Raw genomic sequence first — 6,055 nt, 5'->3', positions numbered from 1 at the left:
GGAGCCCTGTTGTGGCCTTCAAGCTGATCGCCAGCATGGCCACTACCCAGAAGAGGAAGCAGCCGCCCCAGTAGGGACTGTTCAGCCAGTCTAAGGTCCCCAAGGCCGCGATCAGCCCCGCTACGATCCCAGAGGCGTGGCCCACCAAGCTCGCCCTCCGGACAATCAGCTGAGTGATGAGGAGGGAGGCCACGGGGGCCAGCAAGGACGGAATCTCCACCAGGCCCAAAAGACTGACCGTGGGGGGTCCATAGAAGCTCAGTATGGTCATCCAGGCGAATATCACCGCGCTGTAGCCTACGGACCCTCCTTCTTGCCACGCCCGGCTCCTGGGTGCAGGCAGGCAGGACGAGGCAAAGTAGACGACGGCGAGCATGATGAGTTTAGACAGCACGACGAGGGCGAGGGACTGCACTGCAAAGCGCCAGTGGCCTAACCAGAGCTCGGCGGAGCGGCAGTCCCAGAGGGCTATCACGTTGAAGCCGATGTGCGCCAGGTCCAGGTGTGAATGGGCCGCGGTCAAGCATCGCCACCATTCCTTTTTTTCCACCACGTTAGTGTAGGAAAATGCAACCCTGTCGGCGGACACGCGGTGGTTCCAAAGGAAAAACCAGATGACGACCAATACGGCGCAGGTGACTGCCGTGGCTGGGGTGAGAAGGAGGTCTTGAAGAAAGGGGGAGGACGGCATGCTCCCGCCGTGTATAGGAGCACTGTCCGGGATGGAGCTCTTTGCTCCTTCGTTCCCGTGTATTACGGATAGCGAAGCTGCAAACTTCCGTATGGGACGCACCCGTGCAACGCGGATTTTTTCACACGATGCTTGAGGGTGACAGGAGAGCCGACTTTTGAAGAGACGCCGGGGAGGCTGGATGACAAGTTCTAGCGATCTAAGTCGTACCCGCGATCGACAAAAGCTGACACCGCGACCTACACGCTTGGGAACAAGCCCTGTGAACATGTGAAAGAGCGTGGTCAACCGTGAGATGCGAAGAAAAGCAGGCAGGCGAAGAATTCAAAGAGCACACGTCCAAGGCGAAACGGCCGGAGTTTCGGCAATTGCACGCCTCAGCCAAGAGGTTGTACAGGCGCCGACCCGGTGACCTGCACACTCTGTCGGGAGTCTCACCGTCAACATGCACAGTTTAGCGTTCATAGGTTATTAAGGAGGTCATGAGCCCCCCGTTTGCCCCGGGAACGCCTGCGTCCTCGGTCCTGGCGCCCGAAGAGAATGAGGAGGCCCTCGCCTTGTTTCAAGAGCTGCTGCGTTTCCCCACCATCTCTTATGCCGGCCCGACCAACGGAAGTTATCGCGCGTGCTGTGAGTGGCTCGTGAAGACACTCACTGACCTAGGATTGAAAACACAGGTAAAATGGGATTGTAACTAGCATCTTTTGCGTGTTTTTTCCGAGCCAGGCAGTGGAGGATGAGGTCATGTCTCTGTCAACACTGTCCGCACACTATGCTCGGGAAACGAACAAGCGTTTAGAATGACACATCTTTCCACCCCGTTCAGGTTTTGGAGGTTGTGCCCAACAAACCAGTGGTGGTGGGGAGCTGGGAGGGCTCGGAGCCCGCACTACCCTCGGTGTTGCTGAATTCCCACTATGACGTGGTACCTGCGTGCTTGGACCAATGGGATACGGAGCCCTTTACGCCCGTGCGCAAAGGTGGCAAAATATACGCCCGGTATGTGGAGCAAGACGAGGGCGACAAGGTTGAGGGGAAGGGTGCAGGCGCATCGACCACGTCGGTGGCAGAGGCCTCACTTTTCGAGTGTGCTGAATATATTTACCCCACCCTCTTCCAGGGGGACCCAGGACATGAAATGCGTCTGTGCTCAGTATATCCTGGCGATCAAGCGTCTCAAGAAGCCCTCCATCGCCCCCGCGGCCTCCTTCCAACCCCGGCGCAGCATCCATCTCTCCTTCGTGCCGGACGAGGAGATTGGAGGTGAGGACGGCATGGGCCGCTTTCTGGAGAGCGATCTGTTCAGAAGCCTCCACGTGGGCCTGGCCTTAGACGAAGGTATTGCCAGTCCCGAGAACTCCTACAAATTTTTCTACAGCGAACGCTCGCCGCTGTGGATCCGAGTGCGCGCCAAGGGCCTGACGGGGCACGGGTCTCGGTTCATCCCCGACACGGCCGTCGAGAAGATCATGCACGTGGCCAATCAGGCACTGGCCTTCCGGGCTTCGCAAGAGAAGCGGCTTGGGTACCCGCGTCCCGCGTCGAACGGGGAGGGCGAAGGGGATGAAGGGAAAGCGGGTGGGCACGGGGGCTGCAAACATGCCTTGGCCCTGAAGCTCGGGGACGTGGCCACTTTGAACTTGACGGTTCTGAAGGCGGGCGTGAGCATGGACAACGGGCAGACCTTCGCCTACAACGTGATACCCCACGAGGCAGAGGCCGGTTTCGACATGCGCATTCCCCCCTCCATGCCCTTTGCCGAGGTCCGGGCTTTGCTGGATGCCTGGACCGACCGGGCCGGCGTCACGTGGGAGTTTGCACAGGAAGGAGGGGCGGACCCGTTGCTCACACACCACGCAACATCCATCGATGGGGCGCAAAATCCCTGGTTCTCGGTGTTTCATGACGCTCTGACCAGCCGCGGGGTGCCGGTGATCCCCGAGGTTTTCCCGGCCGCAACGGATGCCCGGTTCTTGCGGGCACGGGGAATTTCCGCGTTTGGATTTTCGCCGATGCGGGAAACAGAGATGCTTTTGCACGAGCACAACGAGTATGTGAGCGAGGAGGTATTTATGGAGGGCGTGGAGGTCTATGTGACCTTGGTGGAGGCATTGAGCGGCGCGCCTAGGTTTGAGGGGGAAGGGGCGCAAGGGTGAGGGGAGAAAGGAGAAGGGGAACGAGGACAGAGGGGCGACTCGATAAAGAGTTTGATGACAAACTGCATGCGTATGAAAGATATGACGGCCTCAAGAAAAAAGAGGAGCCAGCGTCGGCCTCGGACGTCGCGATATACCGTTCCACCTTTTTGGGCTCACGTTAGCGTTGTCGTTTTCCTTTCCTCTCATTCCTCCCCCTCTTTCGCCCTCCCTCCCCTCTTTCTTCGCACCATTCCATTTCACGTCTCTATTTTTCTCGAACGGGTTACCCCCCTTTTTCCAGCATGGTTTGTAGCCTGAGCTCCTTCGAGCTAGACAGAACTTCTTCGCTCTGCCTGATCAAACATGATCTCTCCACCTTCTCTTTGGTTTCAACCATCATTCTGATACAGCCTCTTGAGGGATTGATTGCCGGGCAGCCGTCGATGAAAGAGGCAACTGCCTCCGTGTTGAGCCGCCTCAGCCAAATGCACATCACAAAATCAGTTGGAAATTATATCAACGGGTATTTGGGACCTTCACTTCGCAATTTTGGGCCAGTAATTGCGCCGAAAGAGGTTCAATAGCTATTCTGTTGCGCGTCGACCTGCAATCATGACAAGACGAATGATCGCGGAACAAATTGAGGTTATAAATTAATGCATCGAGGCTTGCATCTTTTAAATGCTCATGGTTATGCAGGCTAGAAATTAGAGATGAAGTTTCAACAAAATAAAGGCGTTGCCATAGATAGACGAGAAGCTTTAAAGTTTCGTGTCGGCAAATTGTCAGTTCTTAAAATATTAAAAACCTCGAATGGCATCACTTATAATTTACAAGCTTTGATATCATGACCCGAAAGCGCTATTTCATATCTGCTTCTGAGATTTTTGTCCGCTAAAACTTTCAGGCGGCCATGAAAACTGCTAATTTACTGCATGTCTTTTGCGTGCTCCTTGCTGACCTGCTCGGCCTGGGCCCCCTCCTCGGTTGTTCCGCGCTTGCCGTCCCCCCCGACCCTGGTACTGCACACCAGGACTGCCACCTCGATACCCACGTCCATGCCCCTGTCTCAAAGAATCATCCGTGATGTACGGGTTCTCGAGGGCGAAAAGGCGGACGGCTACTTGGAGGGCATCCTGTGTGGCGCTCGAGAGCCTGCCCTGGGGGTGCTTCAAAAAGGCCAGAAAAGCCTCTTCCAGACGCAGCCGCAAGACTTGCAGGTGTAAAGCCACCTCCTTCGGGCACCGGAAAGTCATCCATTCGTCTATCAGCAACAGGGCCTCGTCTCCGAGGCCAGCTTCATCGTCCTCGTCATTTTCTGTCTCCTCCACACCTGTTGCACCCTCATTGTCCTGCACAAGACTGCCTCCGCTCTGCTTTCTGGCCGTCGCGTCCTCCCCCCTGCGCACCCCACTTTGCTCCTCCAGCAAGGTCCGGATGCCCCGCACCTTGGAATCTCCACATAGCAAGAAGACGCTCAGGACCGGGACGGGGGTGGTGTTGCTGATGACGAAAATGGAAGGCGTCCGGACCACCTCCGAGAACACCAAAAACTCGGGACCTCCCCCCAATGCCCGATGTGACTCGGGGGTGCTCACCCGGGTGAAGCGGGAGCCAGGGTGGTAGTTCACGGAAGATTGGTGGAGCTTGGCTTTCTTCTGGCATGAGGTTGTGAAATTGACTTCCCCCACCCGCCGGCAGGCGACGCCAGGGTAAAGGCCTGCGCAAAGGACCGCCGTGAGTAAGGCCAGGCTCGGGGCCGAGCTTCCCTCTCTGGCGTTGCTGAAGAGGGAGGGATCAAAGCCCATCGCCACCAGCTCCCGCACCATTTGCTTCGCCACGTCCAAGGCGGTCGAGAGGGTGGACCGCGACAGGAAATACCTATCGCAGTACCCAAAGGCGGCCTGCTGCCCCCCCCGGGCTAAGGCTGCCTCGTACCCCTGTAAAGCACTTAGAAGCGCCAGATGGTCGCTCATTGTCCCCACCGCCAGCTCCTGCTTGGCCTTTTTCGCCTTGACCTTCATCTCCGCCGTCAAGGGGAGGACGAAGGGGTCTCTGTAGGCAAGGGCACAGGCGACCTTGAGCGCCGCCCCTCCACACCCCAACATTTGGCCCCACAGGACCATTTTTCCGATCCGCGGGTCCATAGGAAGGCGTGCCAGGGTCATGCCCAAGTCCGTGAGTTGCTCCTGGGCGGTAAAGGCTCCGATCTGCATCAGCAAGTCGATCGCATTCTTGACGGATAGGTCGTGGGGAGCGTCCAAGGCCTTGCCCAGGAAACGCATGATCGAATCACCTTCCAGCCGCGACGCCTCCAGCCGCGATATATCTGGGTCTTTTTCAGCCCCATTTTCTTCCGCTGTGCTTCCCTCTCCGTCCTCTAAGGACAGCGCGGCCAGCAGCTCCGGGTTCATGGCGGGCTTGGTCTTGCTCTTGGCGGGGGGGGCTTGCCGCTCGTAGGGGTCGAAGCCGGGAGCCAGGCCGAGAAGCTTGGCCTGTAAGCAAAGCTCTTCCAAGGGCGTGGTCAGGAGCTCGGACTCCTTGAACTCCTTCAGGCTCTCGAACCGGCGTCGCGAGCACAGGTGGAAGCACACGCCCGCCCGGACCCGTCCCGCACGGCCCCGGCGTTGGCGCGCCGAGGCTTTGGAGATCCAGGTGGGCTGGAGGGTGCAGAGTTTGAGGAAAGGGTCGTACGTCTTCTCCTTGACCCGCCCGCTGTCCACGACGAAGACCACGTCGTCGATGGTCACCGAGGTCTCGGCAATATTGGTGGCCAGCACCACCTTGCGGACCCCCGGCGGGGGAGACTTGAACACCTCGCGTTGCTGCTGGGAGGGAACCCCGGAGTGCAGCGGGAGGACCCAGGCCTTCTTCGCGTTCCCAAAATCAGGGTCCTGACGCAAAGCATCCCGGAGCCGAGAGATGTCGTCCCACCCGGGCAGGAAGACCAGGATCGCCCCCGGCCCATATCCAGACTTGTCGATGTAGTGGAGCAGCTGAAGGATGAGGTCATAGTCCACGTTCTCGTCGTCGAACGCGTACTGGTAGGCCCGCAAGGCCTCCTGGGCCTGGACCTCCGTGAGGCTAGGCATGGGGAACAGGACTCCCTCCCCCTCCGAGGCCCTGTGCCTGTACGGTGGGCGTCCGCCCCCTCCCTCACACCCGAGTCCCTCCCCCTCCCCAGGGTCCTCCACTGCCGAGACGAAGCCTTCGGGCGCATCCACGT

This window comes from Nannochloropsis gaditana, assembly GCF_000240725.1.
Source record: "Nannochloropsis gaditana CCMP526 unplaced genomic scaffold scaffold448, whole genome shotgun sequence".
NCBI lineage: Eukaryota > Eustigmatophyceae > Eustigmatales > Monodopsidaceae > Microchloropsis > Microchloropsis gaditana.
This window is presented reverse-complemented; position numbering follows the sequence as displayed.